This window comes from Camelus bactrianus, chromosome 18 (genome assembly GCF_048773025.1).
Source record: "Camelus bactrianus isolate YW-2024 breed Bactrian camel chromosome 18, ASM4877302v1, whole genome shotgun sequence".
Classification (NCBI taxonomy): domain Eukaryota; kingdom Metazoa; phylum Chordata; class Mammalia; order Artiodactyla; family Camelidae; genus Camelus; species Camelus bactrianus.
The window spans coordinates 1,371,366-1,391,749 of NC_133556.1; the positions used below are offsets into that span (position 1 = coordinate 1,371,366).

Genomic DNA, 20,384 nt, shown 5'->3' on the forward strand with positions numbered 1-20,384 from the left:
CTGTGCTGGATTTGTTGCTGAATTTTTCACCACCAAGCTGGCACAGCCTCACGCTTCCCTGGGGCTGGTGTTGGCAGTCGGGGCTGGGGTGGCAGGGCCGCCTGCCTCGTGTTACATGCTGGTGGTGGACATTCCGGGAGTGTTCATCCACAGGAGTTTTCCTGGAGGATGACTTCTTGATCGGATCATTAGCACCAAGACCCAGCCCCAGCCAACAGCCTGTGGGGAAGCTGCAGGCCAAACAGCCCACCGGGTGGGAGCACAGCCACGCCCTCCAGCAGGCCTTCCCGAGCCACAGAGGCCTCTAGGTACGGTGGGCTCTACCAGCCAGCGGTCCAGGACCAAGCTCCACCCGGCAGTGGGCAGGCCCCAGCTGCTCCCGCCAGGAAGCCTGCAGGAGCCTCTAGCCCAGTCTCACCCACCAGGGGCAGATGCCAGAAATAAGAAAACAATGGGGGGGGGGGGGCGGGGGCAGGTAGAGCTCAGTGGCAGAGCCCACGCCTGGTAGGCGTGACGTTCCGGGTTCAGTCCCCAGTGCCTCCATTTAAAAAAAGTAAATACATTTTAAAAACCTAATTACCTCCCCCCCAAAAATAAAACAAACAAGTAAAAAATCATTTAAAAAAAGAAAACAACAATCCCAAAGCCCGTGAAAGGAGCCCACAAGCACGCAGAAGGACGGAGACGCGAGGCGGCCGAGGACTATCGCCAGGGCAAGGCACAAGAGAACGCCCCAGAAGAAGAGACAGGTGACGAGGGGACAGGCAGCTTCTGAGAAGGAGTCTCCAGTAACGAGGGCGAAAACGTCCGGAGAACTCAGGACGAGCACAGACGCACGGAGCGAAGATTTTAGCAACAGCTGGCAAACATAAAGAACACCCAGAGCTGAAGAACACAATCACTGAAGTGAATAACACACTAGAAGGAACCAAGAATGGACCAAACGAGGCGGAAGAATGGATCAGTGAGCTAGAAGACAGATCAGCGGAAATCACTACTGCAGAAGAGAAACAAGAAAAGAGAATGAAAAGAGATGAGGGTAGTTCAAGAGGACTCTGGGACAACATGAAGCGCACTAAGATTCGCATTACAGGGTCCCAGAAAGAGAAGAGAGAGAGAGAGGACCTGAGAAAAATTTTGGAGAGATGATCACTGAGAAATTCCCCAACCTGGGAAAGGAAACAGTCACCCAAGTCCTGGAAGCGCAGAGAGGACCACACAGGATCAACCCACAGGGGGACACACTGAGGCACACAGTCGTCAAATTGACAACAATTAAGGACAAGGAGAAAATATTAAAATTAGCAAGACAAAAGCAACACATAACATACAAAGGAGCTCCCATAAGGTTATCAGCTGATTTTTCAGCAGAAACTCTGCAGGCCAGAAGGGAGCTGCAGGACATATTTAAAGCGATGAGAGGGGGAAACTTACAACCAAGAACACTGTCCAGCAAGGCTCTCTCTTGTTCAGAGCTGATGGAGAAATCAAAAGCTTCACAGACAAGCAAAAGCTAAAAGAATTCAGCACCACCAAACCAGCCTTACAACAAATGTTAAAGGGCCTTCTCTAGTCAAAAACCGCAAGAAAAGAGAACAAAAAGAAGAAAGAAAAAAAAAAACAAAAGACCTACAAAAGACTGTTTCGGCTGTTCGGGGTCTTCTGTGGCTCCTTATAAATTTCGGGTTGTTTGTTCTAGTTCTGTGAGGAGTGTCGCGAGTATTCTGACGGGGGTTGTGTTGGATCTGTGGGTTGCTTTGGGCAGCGTGGCCATTGTGATAGTGTTGATTCTTCCAATCCAAGAGCACAAGAAATATTTCCATTTCTTTGTGTCATTTTGGCTTTTGGAGTATAGGTAACCTCCTTGGTTAAGTTTATTGCTAGGTATTTTGATGTTCTGATGTAATGGAAATGTTTATGCTGATTATAAAATTCTGGTTTTTGAAGTGAAAAAAAAAAGTGAAAGAAGGGCCACAAATGGCAAAACATCCTCCTTTCTTATGGGTGAGTTGTGTTCCATGGCGCGCGCGCGCGTGTGTGTGTGTACACGTATACATGTATATGCTGCATCTTCATTATCTATTCCACAATTAATGTGCACTCAGGATGCTTCCGTATCTTAGCAATCACAAACAATGCTGCCATTAATAGCAGGGTGTACGCATCTTTTTGAATTATTTCTTACTTTGTGGCTGGCTTTATTCCTTTGATAACTATGTAATTTAAAAAAGCTAAAGCTCTAAACACTCTAAGAAACAATGAATAGTATGTACATGTAAATTTAGAAATATGAGTGCAATAAAAAAAAAAAAAGAAAGAAATCAGCTATCAAGCCATGAGAGACCTGGAAGAAACTTAAAAGACATATGACTAAGTGAAAGAAGCCAGTCTGAAAAGGCTACAAGCTGCACGATTCCAACCAAGTGACATTCTGGGAAAGGCACAGCTACAGAGACAGTAAAAAGATCGTGGTTCCCACGGGCTTGGGGAGAGGGAGGGAGGGAGGGAGGGATGAGCAGATGGGGCACAGGGGAGTTTCAGGGCAATGAAATTACTCTGTATGATGCGACAGCAGTGGCCACATGTCATTATGCACTTGTCAAAGCCCATACAATGCACAAGATCAAGAGCGAACCCTCATGTAAACTGTGGACTTCGGTTGATGGTAATGTGCCCATGCGGGTTCATCGATTGTGCCAGATAGGCCACACTGACGAGGGAGGCTGAGGGGAGGGGAGTGTGTACGTGTGGGTGGGGAGGGCTCTGTGCGAACTCTGTATTTTCTTCTCAATTCTGCTGTGAATCTGAAACTGCTCTAAAAAAATTAAGCCAATTAATAAAAGAAATCTCCAAAATCTGTCTGATCAACCAGAATCAAACAGACCACATTCTGTGACCACAGTAATTAAACCTGAAATCAACAATACAAAGAAATTTTTTTAAAACTCAGAAAAAAAAGGGAGTCCTCCGCAGAGCACACGTGAGGCCTCTCGGATCATGTCTGACGGCCTCACTGGAGACCACAGAACAGTCAACCTCCATCTGAGAGAGGGCTGAGGGTCAGCCTCCAGCTTTGGCCACCACGGGTCGCTGGCCAGCAGGAGCCCCAGCGCAGTCACTCTAGTCCACACTCTGGGCCACCAGCCGGGCTGCCTGCAGGCGCCAAAGCCCCTGTGTCCCCTGAACTCCAGAAGCAGCGAGGCAGCTGCTGGGATCAGTCCCCAGCCAGCTCCTCCTGGGCCCCCGGGAGCAGGAGGACGGCCCAGAACCGCCCAGAAGGAGGTGACTGCTTCGCCCTTGCTCTGTTGAAACCCCCTCCCCCTCCCAACCTGATCTCCATCAGACCTCCGTCCACGGCCAGTGGGGTACATTTTCTGAGGGTAGCAAGGAGGGGAACCAGAAAATGCCAGCGGGCAGGGTGGCACAGGCACCCTCTCATGGCCTCACCTCTGAAAAGGGTGATGTTCAGAGGGCCTAGGATCATGGGGGAGGGACCAGCCAGCCGGCACAGAGGCGACACGGCCACCCCACCCTCCAGCGTCGGGGAGGCAGAGAGGAGGCCCTGCAGGGGTGGAGGTGGTGTGTGGCGAGCAGCACTTTGATGGTCTTCCTAGGCCTCGAGCCGGGGGACTCAGCGCGACAGCTCGAAAGAGCAGGGGCAGAGAAGGGAGGGACACACACGGCCCGAGAGGAGCAGTGGGCCTGCCACAGAGCAGGGCCGTCTGACCGTGGGATCCGGGACGTGCTTCCACAGGTGTGCAAAGGTCGGGCTTGTGCCTGCAGGACGCATGTGCCCTGCTTCCAAAGGGCTCCGTGAGGCGCCCCTGGACGCCCACTCCTGTCTGGCAGCACCCTTCCCCAGCCACTAGCCTCCGCTGCCTGCCGATGACAAGGCTGCTGAGGAAAACCTGTTTCTCAAGGACAGGTTAACAAAACCCCCGAACATGAAACCCGAGGTGCCTCCTCTCTCTCACCCAAGGAACCCTGAGGGGCTTCCTCAACCCGTCACCCCCGGAGCCCCCCGGCCTGCGCATGAACGGCCAGGCAGACACACTCAGCGCCGGTAAGAGGAAGCAAGCACAGCAGACATGCACTGGGGCCAGTGGCCACGGTCGGAAAAGCAAACAGTTTCGCACACATAGACCCAGCAGCCCCCAGAGAGCCTGCAGGGGCGGCAGGCGCTCACACTGCAGCCCCAGCCCAACGACAGCCCCCGCCGGGGTCCTGTCCACAGCCACCACTGTCGGAGGGGCAGAGAGGCCGGCCGCGGAGCCAGCAGGGGCTCACAGTGTATCCGCGTCTCCAGCCCAACCTCCCAGAGATGAGTGAAGAGAACCTGTCACAGGGAACCCTGAGCCCGGGCTGTCTGGCAGTGGCCCCTCCGTCCCAGAGCAGCTTCCCCTGTCAGCACACGAGCCTCCTGGGGGCACGCCAGGTTCGCTGCCAGGGCCAGGCTCGGCCAGTCCAGCCCAGGCTCGCCTCCCGTGCAGCTCAGCCCCACTGGGCACGCCCCGATAGCATGCCCCCGCCCAGCGATCGGACACACCTGCCCTCTCCTGACCCCCACTCCTGCGGGGGCTCTGAGCCTCCTCCAGGAGCAGGGGTCTGAGTACTGGACTAGAGTACAGCCACGTGGGGCAGACGGGGCCGGCCCAGCTCTGCGTGCGTCAGGACCCCAGTCCCAGCTGGGACCCCAAGACGCAGCCTCCAACGCTGACTGCGAAGCCTAGGTCTTTCCAGACAGGGCGAGGACACGGCGAGGTGCGAGAGCAGCCAGGAAGGGGAAAACCAAACACCTGCGACAGCGACAGGCCAGGGGCAAGCCTGCTGCGGCCTCCGGACGCCGCGAGGGGCGCCCGCATGGCAAACGCAGCGCAGTAGCGTGGGGCCGCACTTACTGCAAACTCGTTTCTGAGGGTATTTCATATTTGATGACAAAACACACGGAGAAAATGACCAAAACAGCCCTGGGGACTTACCCAGACCAAGCAGCCGCCCCAACGCCTCTCTGGGGCAGCTCTCCCAGATGCTACACCCCAGGCCCTGGGCCGGCGACTGCGTGCAGCCCTCGCAGCCCACCAGGGAGCGGGTCCAGGACCTGCCGCTGCGCCGTGCAGACCGCACCCAGGGGCTTCCCTCCCGGGTGCCACCATGTCCTGGGCTGGGCGCGTGCGCCTTGCCAAGATACATCAAGAAGCGGGCATCTCCCAGCCGCAGCTCCAGCCTCCCGTCTGGCCTCACACAGGAGTGGACCCCACCAAGGCCGTCCACCGTCAGGCAGGCAACTGAGTGTGCAGAGCTGAGACACTGGAGCCCAAGCAAGGGGTCCGAGTCTCTGCACGTGAACGGGACGTGCCGGGGAGGAGCCTGGGAATCCCATGGCCATGGTGCACAGGCGGGACCCGGAGTGGGCCGCGTCTCACCTCTCCGCCGCGGCCCCTGCAGCCAGCCAGCGCTCACGGCAGCAGCTCCTCCAGGGCCTGCGAGCCCTGGTCGGGCATTTCAGGAAGGCACCGAGACAGCCCCGGCCCAAACGCTTAAAAGCAGAAGGACAAGTGTTCTGAGGGCTGGCAAGGCATAATCCCCGCATTTCTCTGGCTTTTATGAGAGGCTATGTTAAAAATGGTTTATACGTAATAAAATCTGTTACATTTATGGCAAGAAAATATGGAAAGACAATAAAATTAGCAGAGCACAGAAATGAGAGAATACTAAACACCCTTGGCTCTCCGACAGGAGCAGAGAAGGAACAGTCAGGATTGTTAAGTTGAAAGGAATTTAAAAGGATTTAAAATTCAAAGTTCCATTTCTCCTCCCCTGCCGCGAGCTGTCCCAGGGGACGCTACACAGCAGGAGGGCGGCTCCACTGGCGTCTCTGGGCTCAGGCTCCCAGACAGCGGCCTGGAACACGCCCTCACACACCGGCCAGACCCTGGGTGTGGTCGCCGCCAGGGGGGCTCAGGTGTGCCCCTGCCCCGCACCGCACACCCTGGGGGCTTCCTCTAGTGCAGGACGCCAACTCCTCCCCTTCCCACCTCAGCACCCGCGCCCCCTCCCACCCCGGAGCCCAGCGCTGATGTCACACGGGCCACGAGGTGCAAGAGAACTTGACAGCTGTCCTCACCTCAGGCCTCTCTGGTCAAGCGCATCCTCTTTGCCAAGACAGTAACACGACGCAGTCCCTGAAGTCTTAAGATCCCCACCACGCAGGCCCGAGGGGCCTGACCATGCACACCTGCAGCCTCAGCTGGAATGGGTGCCCAGGGTGAGCTGGGTGCTGGCAAGAGGGGCGCCCCCGAGAACACAGAGCCGGAACCCACACTCCCGACTCTCGGCGTGGCCGCCCTCAAGCTCTGGCTCGCCAGGAAAACCAGACAGGCTTGGGGCAAGGGACAAATCCACATGTGTTGTTCCAAGACCCTGACTGCTGGGAGGCCCGTCTCACTTGCTTTGTTTGTTTTGTTTTAAATTAACAGACATCACTGTTAGAGCAGTTTTAGGTTTACAGAAAGCTGAGTTCCCATACGCCTCCCACCCAGGCCCTCCCCATCAGCAGCCCGGATGTTTGTTACGACATGGGAACTGACAGAGACACGGGAGTATTAACTCAAGTGCACAGTTTTCACCTCGCGTGGCATCAGGGAAACGCAGTTAAAGCAGCAGTGAGACACCACCCACTCCATCAGAACAGGCAGAACAGCGACGCTGACAACAGCAAACAGCAGCAAGAACACGGGGAACAGGACCCTCACTCCCGGCGCCACGGCGCGCCTGCAGCCCCCGAGGCGGCAGCCCTACGTCTGCACTCTTTCAGCGCTGCGTTGGCTCCTCTGAGTCTCTCGCTCTCAAACAAACTTGAGACTCAATTTGCCGCTATCCACAAGATAGAACACCGTGCCAGGACTCTGACTGAGACCGCACTGCACCTGTAGACCACGTCTGGAAGAGCTGACACGGCGACAGCACTGCGTCTTCCTATCCATGAACATGGAACATCTCTGCATTCATCCAGACCTCTGACGGCTTGCATCACAGCTCCACAGCTGTCACGCAGATCTCGTACGTAACTTTCTAGATTTATACTTAAGTATTTCCGTTTGTTTGCTTTGGTACTAATGTAAATGGTATGTTTTAATTTCAGACTGTACGTGTTCGCTGCCGGTAACGCAGGAGCATGCCTGACGTGCGCCCTACAACATTGCTGCCTACTGGCTCTGCAAGTTTCCTGGTTGATTCTCTGGGATTTTCTGCACGGACGGTCACGTCATCCTCCTTCCCGCTGCGTAGATTTCCCTCCCTGTCCCCCGTCTTGCGCGTTAGCTGGGCCTTCCAGTATGAAGTTAAGCTGGACACCCTTGCCTTGATCCTAAACTTCACAGGAAAGAGTCTAGCTCCTTACTGGGATGAGGGATGGAAATATCGGACACAAATCAGCCTCTCCATCCACTACAGTTCGAAGAAGACTCTGCCCACTTAGACAGCGACAGGCACCACTGAGCCCTCCGCGGAGGACACATCCCCTCTCATTAAGGACTATTCTTGGACCCCGGAGGTCTCACACTCTCAGGGCACATGGTGACCCTGCTGCACTCCAGGGAGCATAGCAAGGCTGCCCGAGTTCTTAATGTCACCAGAAATTGGGTGGGAAGCGACCTGGCGCCAGGCAGCCTCCCATGCTGATCTTCTGAAACAGGAGCACCGGGCGGGAAGACCAGCCCCGCTGCTGCGGACCAGAGATGCCCCCTCCAACCACCCCCACTCGGGGCAAAACCGGCCTTTTCTCTGAGACACGAACACCACCTTCCCAGAAACACCAAAACTGGGGACATCTTCCCAGACATTTAACGACTGGTATCCTTGAATTTCAGGCGAAGCAACGTTATAAAATGCCCTCTAAACTCCAACCAGGATTCCAAAGGGACAACACCACATGGAAAGGTGAGACCAGCCACAGACGGTGTCGGAGGACAGGGAGCACCCATCCTCCAGCCCTCCCTCCACCCAAGGAGGGACGGACACCCCCCTCCCCGTGCTGCGGGCCCCTGCGGGCCTGCTCCGGGCCTGCCCTCACCCACAGATCTGTGCGGGGCCCGCTCTCCTCACGGACGCCAGCCACAGCAGACCGGGTGCAGAGCAGATGTGAGACTCCAGCTGCCTTCTATTTAACCGACAGTAAAGAGATCTGCAAAAACGCCGAACAATGTCACTCCTCCAAGTCCTTTCTTTAAAAATATTTTTGTAAGTACATTTTCTATTAGGAGCTAATAAGTTGTTTTTAATGAAATTATAAATACAATTATAAATAATTCTTTTGCTTTCTCTTTCAATTTCCAAAAATGGTGAATGTTAATACGCACGACTCCTGCAGACACAAACGCGTGTTCCCTGCAGCTGTGGTGTAAGGAGGCCCGAGGCTGCAGGTGCGGGCAGTGCGGGGCGGGGGGGCAGGCGCCGGCGAGCCAGGGGCCAGGCGTCCGACCTCCGGGGGCCCACGTGCTCAACCCTCAACCATCCACTCACAGCGCGTGTGAGCAGTCAAAAGCGTGCTCGGAAGGATGAATGTATTTAGCAGAGTCCTAAATCCACATGTTGGGGTGAGTTCCAAGCACCTGCATCTTTAGGGTGTTTTCCTCCATGTAATTCTTGCGCAGCTGATGGCAACCCAGGAGACTCTGGTACTGGGAAGCACACAAGCTCAGCACTGCACAACCACCCCCCCTTGTTCTCTAACTGGTCCCCAGGCAGGAGGAAGGCCCCCAGGTGTGGCCGCACTCCTTACTTTGTGCAGACGCCCACAGCAGCAGACAGGGAGCTGGGAACAGGTGTCCAGTGCCCAGCGTGTGGGACAGGAAGGAAGGGGCAGGGCACAGCATTGAACGGATGCAGACGGGACAAGCCACGGGGAATACTGGTGAGAACCAACTGGACCCCAGACGGCTTCTCCTAGACCTCGAGCCTCGCTGTAACGCACAAGCTGCTAAATGACACGCCCACAGGCACCAAGGCTGACCATAAAATGCCAGAAGGTGGGCAGTGGCCCAATTCCTGGAAATCCTCCCCGATTCCCCAAAATAGTTAGAATATTCCTCCCGCTCATTAGCCATGAAAGGAACCAGCCCATAAACGAACCTGTGGACCGCGTGTCTCTAAATAACCTTGCTTTCACTTTACTGCAGCTCACTCTTGAGTTCCTGCCTGTAGGGGTCAAGGGCCCTCACTGGGCGTCCGTCCCAGGGGTTCGCTCGCATCTGGGATGTGGTATTTCCTTTGCCTGCAACAAGTGGACGGACCACATGGCCCAGTCATAGCTAAACCCATCTTCCCAGAGGGTGCAGAATGCGTTTCTTTGCCTTGGTGCCGGGAAGGCCAGGAAGCAGGGTCTCGTGACCCTCAGGGGCCACCATGACAAGCATGGAACCGCACAGGAGGGCGCAGGCTTGGGGACAGGCACCCCGGAGCTCACCGGACTCCAGCGTGCACTCGTCACGAAGCTGTGGGGAAGCGGTGCGGAGTGGGGCTCCGTGACCACGGCACGGGGTCAGCACGAGGACCCAGCGAGATGCCGGTGTTGTCTCCAGTACTCAGTAAAGAAATGCCTGAACTCTGTCCCTACCTGTGTCATGCAGCTTAGTAACAGGACCCAAACCTGCACGCCCAGGCGCCCCCTGGAGCCCCTGCTCCATGGAAAGCTGACCTGGTAACCAGGCAGGCCCCCTCAACAGCCCTGCCTCAGCTCCTCTCTGAAGCACCCTGATACCAGCATCTGACACACCTCCCAGCTTGTTGTACAGATGCTAACCCCCCCGCCAAACGGAATTAACTGCACGTAGCCCCCAGGCCTCCTGGGGCCTCAGGAGAGACTGGTGGTGTTAACCCTGTGACACCGCCCTGTGACCTCACAGTCAGCCAGTCAGAGAACCCTGCCCGAGCTGATCACAGGCGCTGCCACCCCTCCCTCACCTGACCTTCAAAAGGCTTCCAAAACCCATCAGGGAGCTGGGGTGCTCTGAGCACCAGCTGCCTGGACCCCTTGCTGGGCGCCTGCAGTAAGTGCTGCACGTCCCTTCCCCAAAGCCCGCTGTCAACAGACTGGCTTCACCGCGCAGGTGAGGGGGCCGAGTCTGGTTCAGAAACAACCTGAGCGCGCGGTCTGTGCTCTCAGACACCGAGCAAGGCCTCAGGCCCGGGCATCAGAGGGACGGCGCCTCCCCGCTCTGCCACCTCCCTACACCCACTCCGGGCTGGGTTACGGGGGGCCGGGGCCACCGAGGGAGTAGGGACCAGACTGCTAACGTTTGCCAACAAGGCAGGAAAGTGTGCTGAGGCTGCCTAGGACCTTAGACAACCGCCGCCCCCCACCTGCGGACGAGATCCCCATGTGTGTCTCCCCGGGCTTGTCCTCGGGGATGAGCCGGCAGCAGCTGGGCTTCGTGGCTGAGCGGGAAGCTCTCTGGCTCAGGCTGTCAAGTCCACACCAGGAAAGCTGAGAGAAGCATCACCAGAGACCGAGAAGAGACGGAGCCCAGAGCAGGAGGCGGGCACAGGACACCCGTGCCCTCGGGTACGGGGACCCCACCCTCAGCCTCACAGGACGGAGGATCCAGGGGCCCTGCCCGTCCGCCCTGGCTCTGGCTACAAGGATGGCGCTGCTTCCTCCCGCCAGGGCTCCTCGAGTGCCTTCCAATCAGCCAAGGAAGCAGAAGCCTCAAGGCACTGAAAGGGCCAGGGCTCCTTCACCAAAGGGTCCTTCACCACTGCCTCCACCCAAAGACAAACACCACTCAGGAATGACCCTCTTCTGCTCCTGTCCAGCGTTTGCGGAAACCTAGATTCCAATGCCACCTTTCGGGGCAGCCAGTAAAGAAGATTTTGTCTGATTGCTGCCGTTCCTGCTGGAGGAAGCCCGAGGACGGGCAAGGGGCCTCCCGTCTCTGCGGCCCCGGGTGGAGGCACCGCACTAGGTCTCGGCCCTCACTGGCACCCACGTGGTGCAGGGACCCCACCGCCCCCCGTTCTCTAGCCGCCCTGCAGAGCAGGCAGCATTCGCTTGGTTTTCCAGACAGGAAAGCAACAGAGGTGCCGAGAACCTGAGGACGTGGAAGCACCTGTCACCCTGGGGTCAGCGGCCAGCAAGAGGCTGTAGGGCCCAGTCCTGGACGAGCAGACCGGCTCTCCTCCCACTGGCAGACGGCCCTGAAGCATCCGGCCACTTCCGGGAGCAACGCCTGGCTTAGATCAGACCCACCCAAGAGCCCATAGCTCGTAGGCGACCTGCAGACGTCCTCCCAGGGCCTCTGCTCCTCGTCGGTCCTCAGTGTCTCCACTCAGCTCCCCGCCGCCCAACGTCCTGGAGACAGAGGCTCGGCCAGACTCCCCAGTGCCCAAACGTGAAGAAACGGCAATACCCCAGCTCTCGGACCAGCCCAGGCCAGCACCCCACACGTCCCCTGAGTGGCCCTGGTGAGACTCCTGCAAGGGGAGGGCAGGTGCCTCCCCCCCCCCCCGACAGACCACGTGGGGGACCAGGGCTTGGACAGGGCTGACCAGCCCTGTCCCAGCCCCGCACTGACGCAGAAGAGCCAGGAACGCAGCCACCGTCCCACTGGGGGCTGGACTCTTCCCTGCGCCAAGCTGCCTCAAATGCAGGACTGAAGCTGGTGCCAGTGACAGGGCACTTCTGTGCCAGAAACGAGGAGGAGGCGGGAGGAGAGGCCAGGGCACTCGGCCACCAGAGGCCGCCTGGTGCATCTCAGAGGAAGGTGCACTCCACGTACAAACCAAGCACCTGTCCCTTTACATCCTGCTCCAGAGGGAAAAAGGTGACGTCCTCCCAGCTCCGTGGAAGGCACAGGCCAGACCAGGAGAAACCCACAGCGTGACAGGGCCAGGGACAGGCCAGCCGGGGCCTGCACGCCGCAGGACGGCAGGTGAGCCTGAGGATGCACTGCCTCCCACAGAAGTTTTCCTACAGCAAACGCCACACAACTAACCACTCAGAAGCTGATGTCATCTTGGGGATGAACATTTTTTTCCAGTGCTTGAATAAAAGGGACAGTTTCACATTTTATCCACTTCCACATTCCTTAACAATAAAAACTTATTTAAAAGACCTATGAATATGTAAATGGCGTTTTAAATATGGAAATGAAAAACATGCAAGAAAACAGTCTCGGTGTGAAATATTAATGGCACCTCATCTCGCTGAGGAGAGACAACACCAACTGGCTGAAGGCAGCGGAGGAGCCCAGCCCCTGCTCAGCTGAGAGCGGTGCCCGGCCGGGCGCTCCCCGGAGGAGGAGCTGCCTTCGCCCAGAGGCCGCCCGGGCGAGCCGCTGAGGACCGACTCCTTGCCCTGCCGCCGCCGGCCACCTCTGCTCCGTCACTCGCCCCTCGGGAGCCACCATGCCAAGTCCAGGGTCTCTGCCAGGCAGCCTCAGACTGCACAAGCTCGACCAGCATGGCGTCTGCACTGCCCGCTGCTGGCAGAGTGAGAGCAGGGTCAGGAGGGCTCTGTGAGGAAGGATCACCCCGGGGCAGGAGCACAGGGTCACCTCCAGGGTCAGCGGCAGGGCTGTGGCTAAAGGCCAGGCCGGGCAGACTTACCCACAGGGCCTGTGTAGGCCACAAGCATGACCTTCTGGGTGGCCGCACACCAGGTGTGTCCATGGAAGTGAGGGCCCCGAAAGCATGAGGCCGATGGCCCCATCAGAACAACGGCAGTCTTCTTACAGAAAATCCCGCCTCCCTCCCTCCCCGGGGCTTTAGTGACCCTCTTCCAAGGGGGACCCTCTCCATGTGACAGGACAGGAAGCCAAGAAGGACAGAGCTCTTGCTGCTCACAGTGTGGTCCCTGGGCCAACAGCACCAGCAGCCCCGGAGCCTGCGGGATGGGGTACAGCACGTGGTCCCCATTCCATACCTGCTGGACCAGGGCCTGCGCTGAAAGGCCCACAGGCAACCCTCGTGCTCGCTGAGCTGAGAGCCTGCTGCAGGGCCGTCCCGCAGAAATCACACAGCAGGGTGGCCAACAAGCTCCCCAGCACCGTGGACGCCTGGGGAACTAGGTCACCCCAGGACCCCTGCAGCCATGGGCTTCCCCACACAGCCCTGATTCACCCCCATGCCGCCCTCCACTCTCCTCCCTCCCCTCCCTACCCCCACTCTGGCCACAAAATTGAGAGGCTTGGTACGGTACTCTCTTTGGGGAGGCCACTGAGGAGGCTCTGAGGACAGAGCTGGAGGAAGTGGCTCCACGGCTGCAGGCACCACCTCACGTCCAAACACAGGCACTGCAGGCAGGTGCAACCCACACCCTGCGCCCCCCGGAGGAGACGGGGGTACCAACCCCGCTCTGGAGATGGAAATGAAGGCCTCGCAGGGAGCCCGGACCCCCAGAGGCCAGCGCTGGGGGCAGAGCTGCGCATCCTGCCCCCTTGGTCATCAATCTGCCTCGGGCAGCGAGGCGCCCCTGTGCGCAGCAGACACGCCCCCGTCACAGTCCAGGCTGAGAGCCGGCCCCCAGGCAGGAGCCTCAGAACACGACCCCCACGAGCTATCCGCTAACCCCTGCACCGACCGCGTGCAGGGTCCACGTCTACTACACCACGTTCTCCAGACGAGAGGAGAGCCCCAAGATCTGCTCACCACCGCCCCCAGCAGAGCCCAACCGCCCAAGAGGGAAGCCGCCAACCACAGCGGCCGTTTAACTGCGAATTCAATTCACAGACACACCTCTTCTCTCACACCAGCCACGTTCCAGTGGTCACTGCACCCAACAGCACATGGGTACAGCCCACAGGGGTCCCTCTGGATGGCGTGGCCCAGCCCCAACAGACGGCCGTCCACAGCCAAGGCCTATGCTCTGTCTCCTCACCGAAGCAACCAGCCGAGGAAGGCAGCCCCCGCACACCCTCACAGAGACTCCACAGGGGCCCCGGGAGATGGTCAGCATGTGAATAAACGTCACCATGACCGATTCACAGCTGAGAGGACTGGGGCTCCAGAGAGCAGGGCCTTCCCCAAGATCTGAGCCAGTGAGTGGAAGGAAGACGCAGGGACGAAGCTACAAACCGGAGCCCCTGACAGTCCCAGCTGGGCGTCTGCAGGGGCTGAGGGGGGGCCATGCCGTCTCAGTGCTCCCCCGGGCCGGGGCAGGGTCTCCCACCAGGGCCACGTGAGCTGAGCGACCAGCACCCGCTGAGCGAGCTCAGCCCCGTGGGAAGGAGAGGCTCCAGGTCGAGAGCCAGCCAGCTCAGCGCCTGCGCGCCACACTGGGTCCCTGGAACCTGCCATGAGGAAGGTGCAGAGAAGGCCCATTAGACATGGGCTGGTAACACACCTCCTGCCAAAGCCCGTAACGTCGTGTGGCATCGAGAGCTGGACGGCAGGCCAGGCCTCAGTCTTCAGCACTGAAAACCCTGGGGGCTGCCGCTCACTCAGACCCTCCGCCCAGGACAGAACAGGCAACTCCCCACAACGGCTTCCATGCACACCTTCCAAGGACGACAAAGGGTCAAGTGCGCCCGGCAGTGTCCCCAGAGGGCACACCTGGGTCATCCTGCAGGAAGCTGAGGCCGACTGGCGGTGGCCCAAGGCCAACACTACAGCGCAGGCTTCCCTAGGGTCCTCCCGGGCAGGGCCACCGGTGATCACTGAGCCCGTGGACGCCCACAAGGTGGGGTGCCACGCACAGTGGGGCAGCCACCCCAGAGGCCTCATCCACCTTGCTGAATGAGTGTATGATGATGAGGGAATGGATGGGCTGGGCCCCACTCTGGGTCCAGGGAGCTTCTGTGGCCGTGGAGGACACAACCCAGTGAAGGCGGGTATACACAGTGCCACTTCAGACAGAGCGACCTGGAAATGCCCAAGCCCCAGGCCCAGCAGGGAGGGCCCGGATGCACAGGGCTACCTGAGAGAGGGGTGTTCCAGGCGAGGGTGCCACTGGGGCCAGGCCAGCTCTCATGCCCACTGCCCCCGAATCACTTGCGTCCAGGTCATGAGGACTCCAGCCGTGTCCGCCACACCCCCGTCTGCCCAACAGCCGCAGGCCGTGGGCAGGGCTGTGTCCTCACCCACCTATAGGGAGGCGTCCTACACACCTCCAATCCAGATCTCCGAGCCGACGCAGACTCCCCAGCCTCTACCTGGCTGTCGGACAGGCTCCTTGATACCATCTCGTCCAAAGCTGGACTCCCAGTGCCCTCTGCCTCCACCTGCTCTGCTGTGTTCTCTGTGGATGGACGAGGCAGACCCACATCTCACATGCTCTCCCCAGAACCCCACCCTGGTCTCTGTGTCCTGCCTGTCACGTCTGATCCACAGCAAAGCCTGCAGCCCTGGCTCCCAGGTGTGCCCGCACGTTGAACCCTCCGGACTTCTGTGCCCACCCCCGAGACACACTGTCCCCTCCTGAGCCCGCTGGACACTCCCCATGGCCCGCCCTGAGTTACCCCAGAAGGCACACGCCCCAGGAACCAGTGAGGATGACGATCAGGACAACTAGCTACCAGTCTGCTCGCTGCGCCAGCAAGTCTAACACTTTCCAACAACAACCCTACCTGTCATCACCACCGCCACCGCCACCGCCACTGCCACCACAGGACACACAGAGAAGGGCTCATAAAAGCGGGGACACAGGGACACACAGCTCTTCAGTGGCGGGGCCAAGACTCAAGCACAAGCAGCCTGTGCTCAGACAGTGAAAGCTCCCAAGCCCTCACCCGCCCACGTCAGACAAGGCATGAAACCCACGCAGATGCACAGGGACAGGTCCCCGGTCATCATCAACCTTCCGTGCCCGCCTCTGGCTTTGCTGGCCTCGAGACAGCCTGAGTCCACTGTAACTTAGGCAGACACAAGGGACAAATGTGACAAGGCCTGAATATATTCCAAAAGGTTTGAAAGGAGAGTCAAAGTGGTTTGCACAAACAGTGGGAAGAGAGCTGCATTAAGAATCATGACCACCCCACTGATCTTAACCAAACCCTGGGAGGTGAAGACGCACCCATCAACCTGGCAGGTGCCAGGAGAACACAGCAGCCCTGGGACCACCTGCCCTGAGGCTGGCGACCACTCACTCACCCGCTCCTCCCTGAGCCCCCTTCACTCATCTCCTCCCAGCACCACCCGGAGCCCTGGCAGCAGCACAGGGGCGGCCCAGCACGGCCCCGCCGTCAGTGGGCCCAGCACGGCACTGGGGAGCTTGCGGCGGGGTCCAGGACCACCAGCCAGGGTTGTAAGGCAGGACCGCGACTCTGGGTGCTTCAGGCCCCTCACGCTCTGACAGTCGGAGGCCAAGGCTCTTCTGAGGCATCGAGAACCCAGGGGCGGGAAGATGTGGTCTTCAAAACAAAACACTGTCACCAGAGCAGCCCAGAGCTAGAGCACGCCTCTGGGCGGGAACGGCGAGCGGCGAAGGCTGACGGTCCAGCCGCTCATCAGCCTGGAGAGCCGGCCCGGCAACCGCGCAGCGCCCAGCAGACGGGGACGCGGAGGCCGCTCTTCTCCCACGCCCGTCAGGGGCTTCTCTCCACCGACTTCCGCAGGCAGCTACCTGAAATCCGCGTCAAGGAAGGTGGCCTGAGGCGTCACACCAGCAGGCAGCCCTGAGCCGGACCGCGGGCCCACGATGCCCGTCTCTCCAGAGATGCGTGCTGGGGGCTCTCCACAGCCACACCGAGCCCGTCTCAGGGACCTGGGCTCTGGCTTCAAGCAAACCTGTGGAGCTCTGGAGACAGCAGACCAGGATTTAGACCCTATCTCTACAGCTTCCTGGCTGCTAACAGGGGCTCAGCTGTCTGTGCTGCGAAACAGGGCGGTGGCACCTCCTGCAGCCTTGGCACAGAGCCCGGCAAGGCACTCACCCTGTAAACCTTCACCGCTCTCCCACCACCATGCCACCTGTGCAGGTGAGAAACCGGGACCCAAGAAGCCCCCGCTCCACTCCACCACCGCTCTCCAAAGTGGGGCCTTTATTTCCAGCAAAGCAAAGAAACCCAGAGCTCGCAACCCCGTGAGTCCCTGCGCGAGCTTCCCACCCCTGCTCCCCGAGGTTACCCGTGACGTCCGACACATGACACCACAGCTGCGGTCCCAACCAGGAAGAGGCACGGCCTCTTGTCCGCCCCGGCACGCAGCATCCCCGGCTCCACTCGCGGCAGGGCAGGAGCCGCGCACTGGCTGTGCACTAGGTCGCTGGGTCCCGAAGCTGTCAGGATGCTCCCAGGCCCCGCAGGCAGGTGGCTGCATGGCAGCGTCACGGAAGAACGGTGACAGAGGACATAGCTAGACCTGAGTACTCGCGTGTCCTCAGCACGTCTCCAGAGGAACAACTCAGCCTCCACGAACTGAAACTGAAGCCAGGACAGCCGTGCAAGAATGGCAAGGTTCTGGGGCTGTGACGAATCTCCTGTCCACTGACAGACATGTTCGCATGAGTGACCCACAGGCCCTGCGGCTGCCTGAGATGCCCACAAGGGAAAAACACAGAGAGGCCTGACGGTTCACGACAGCCCTCCAACAGAAAGGCACGCCAACGCTCACCCCCGAAGGACACCTCAGGGTGCTGACCAAAGCTCTGGCCGGACTCCGGCCCCGCAAGCTCGGAGGCCTTGCTGTCTCACAGCTGCACGTCACCCGTGGCTCCCAGGTGCCTCACCGCCACCCTGCCCCCCCCAGAGCAGCCCTGTAAGACACCAGCCCCACTTTGACATGGGAAACACAGATGCACGTGAAGCCAGCAACTACCGGAGGCAGAAGGCACCCTCTTTCTCTGCAACCTGGAGGCTCGGGGAGGTCCATGCCTCTCAACGCCCCGGGCCCAACACTGGGATGAGGCCCAGGCTTCCCGTCTGCAGGCGGAAGGCACAAACGTCAAAGAAGGGGAAAATCCCAGCCAAACTTACGGCAGGTGCAGAACCAGGGCTCCTCGGTGATGTGGGGTCAAAGCCTCAACCCCCAGTACAGGAGCACTCTTCCCTGCCCCAGGCTGGTGGCGGCCCTGCGTGCGGCGCCCAGGTGGCCGGCACCGTATCTTCCCAGAATGAGCAGGCGCTGCTTCTCCGCTCAGCTCCTGTGCGGTGCACGGTGCTCTGCTTCTCCCTTCACTCACTTCACAGAAGGCTGGGATAGGATGCCCCTTAGCTGCTGTGGCTGACCCAGGACTCGGCAGCGTGCGTGGGATGGGGTCCTCCCCAGGTAAGTCAGCCGGGCGCTATGGCGGTAACCTTGGACAGAGGCTGGTGCAGACCTCAGCAAGGGCCCTGAGAACCCAGCGAAGGAGACAGAGCACGGGGCCCGCGCTCCCGCCGGGACCCCGCAGGGCACTGGGTCAGCGCCTGCTGACTTACCCTTTCCAGGTGGGGAACGTACATCGAACCCTCGGGCCCGAGCCCCGCCTGCCTGGGAGCTGGCCAGACCCCGAGCTTTCACCCTCCTTTCAAGGGGCCTCTTCCCTGCTAACCTGAGTTTCTGCCCAACTGCCACTAAAGACGTGCAGAAATGACATCAGTGGGCCTGACCTCATGAGGTCCCCTGGCCCTCCACGTGGAAACGTCCACATCGCCTCGCCGTCTGTTGGAACAGCAGCCACCCAGACCACTGGCGGCGTGAACGGCATCGTGCACCGCCTCCTCGCTGTCCTGGTCAGCGAGGGCCTCGAGGGCACGGGACCCCAGCTCCCATGGCTCCTGAAGAAATGAGTGCTCCCTATCGTCTGAGACCTCAAGAACGCTCCCAGGCTTCTCTGACCCATTCCATCACCTAAAGGAGGAAGATGCAGTGATGGTATCCTCCCCCAGGACCTCCATGAGATGAAACGAGGTGATGCACAGATGAGCTGGACACAGGAAATGGTCCTGAGGCGGTCACACGGTCAGGACGGTCAGGATCAAGAGCTTCCCACCCCACCCCAGGCAAGCAGTCGTCTGCAGGCCCTGTGCCACGTGCTGTCACACCACACCTCCCGACACCCAGTCCTGCAGACGAGGTGGCGCACAGGGCTCGTCTGGGGGTCTGAGATCACCCATGCTCCCGGGGCAGCTGCAACAGCTCCGAGGGAACCCGAAGGTCCCGAGAGGCGGACAAGCACCAGGGAGTCACGCAGACCACCTGTGCGCCGGGGAGGGCTGCTCCCTGGGGCAGGGTCCCACCTACAGGGAAGAGCCGAGACAGCTGGATCTACAGCTGTGAGTGCAGCCGAGGGCGCTGCTGGTCCCGCAGGCGCTCATGGTCTCTAGGGGGCTGACCTTCCTGCTGCTGCTCAGAGAACCTCAGAAAATACTTCATAGTTTGGGGGGAGAAGAACGCAGACACGCTTCCTTTCCCCTAATGGTTCATTCTGTTTCAAGATCAAAGTAAAATAAAGAGGATCACCTGGAAAATGTCAAAGCTTTAATTTCAAGTCGCTTTTAACGTCCGCTTCATCCGACAGTAGCTTCGGGAGCAAAAGGCAATCTCTGTCATTTGAGGGCTTTAGACTAAATTGACGTGATTATGTCCAACATAATCAGATGCTTCTAAAACCCAATTTTCAAAGTGACACCAGCCCCCAAAATAAGAAAACCTTCCTTCAACTAATAAATTATTAAAACCCTACTGCACCGCGGGGTGAGGCTGTGGAGGAGAATCAGCGGCGAAAGACTGTCCTCACAGACCCACCCAGCCGGCCAGTCTGGCCGTGCAGGGCCCCGAGGGCCCCTCTGGGGTCACTGTCCTCCCAGCCCGTCCCCGAGCCCTTCACTCACTGGAGGGGTCAGCCTCACTCAGCTGTCCACCCTCAAGTGATTCAGGGGGGACCAGACTAGTTTAAGCTTGCCATGGTGACCCCATCCTCTGTGGGTACCTGGTCCGGGGTAGACAAAACCCCGCCTGGACCAGTGAGGCTGGAGGGGAATCTGCTGGCCGGGAGCATGGTGGGGGCTCCTAGGAAAGATTTCCTTGTTCCAAAAAGGAGATCCAAGAAAGAGGCCTCTCCTTTCTCCTTCTGATGCGACCCCTGGAACAAGCCCCTTCAAGCCGACCCCTAGACGGCATGGGGCGGGGGGCAGGGGCCTGAACACCAGGGGGACCAGCCACAGGACGAGAGGCTGGAAACTTCAGCTCCACCCCCACCTCCAGGGAGGGGAGAGGGGCTAGAGACCGAGCTAATCACCAACAGGCAAGACCTAACCAAGCAGGAACCTGCAGACAAACTGCCAAACCAGGGGGTTCAGAGAGCTTCCGGGCCAGCGGGCACCTGGAGGAATCGGGAGGGTACCACGCCCGGGGACGGCATGAGGCGCTGCCCCCACCCCCACCCGCCATGCACCCTTCCCATCGGCTGTCGGCTGTCCCGGCCGCACCCTCTGTAACACACTAGTAACCCTAAGTAAAGGGCTTTCCTG

General features: G+C 59.2%; 1 protein-coding gene across 2 annotated transcripts in view; it reads right to left on the reverse strand.

Moving 5' to 3' along the window:
* The window catches only part of MAD1L1 (mitotic arrest deficient 1 like 1), a 271,713-nt gene that overhangs the window by 189,869 nt on the left and 61,460 nt on the right, over positions 1–20,384 (reverse strand). The gene's annotated exons all lie outside the window — the stretch shown is intronic.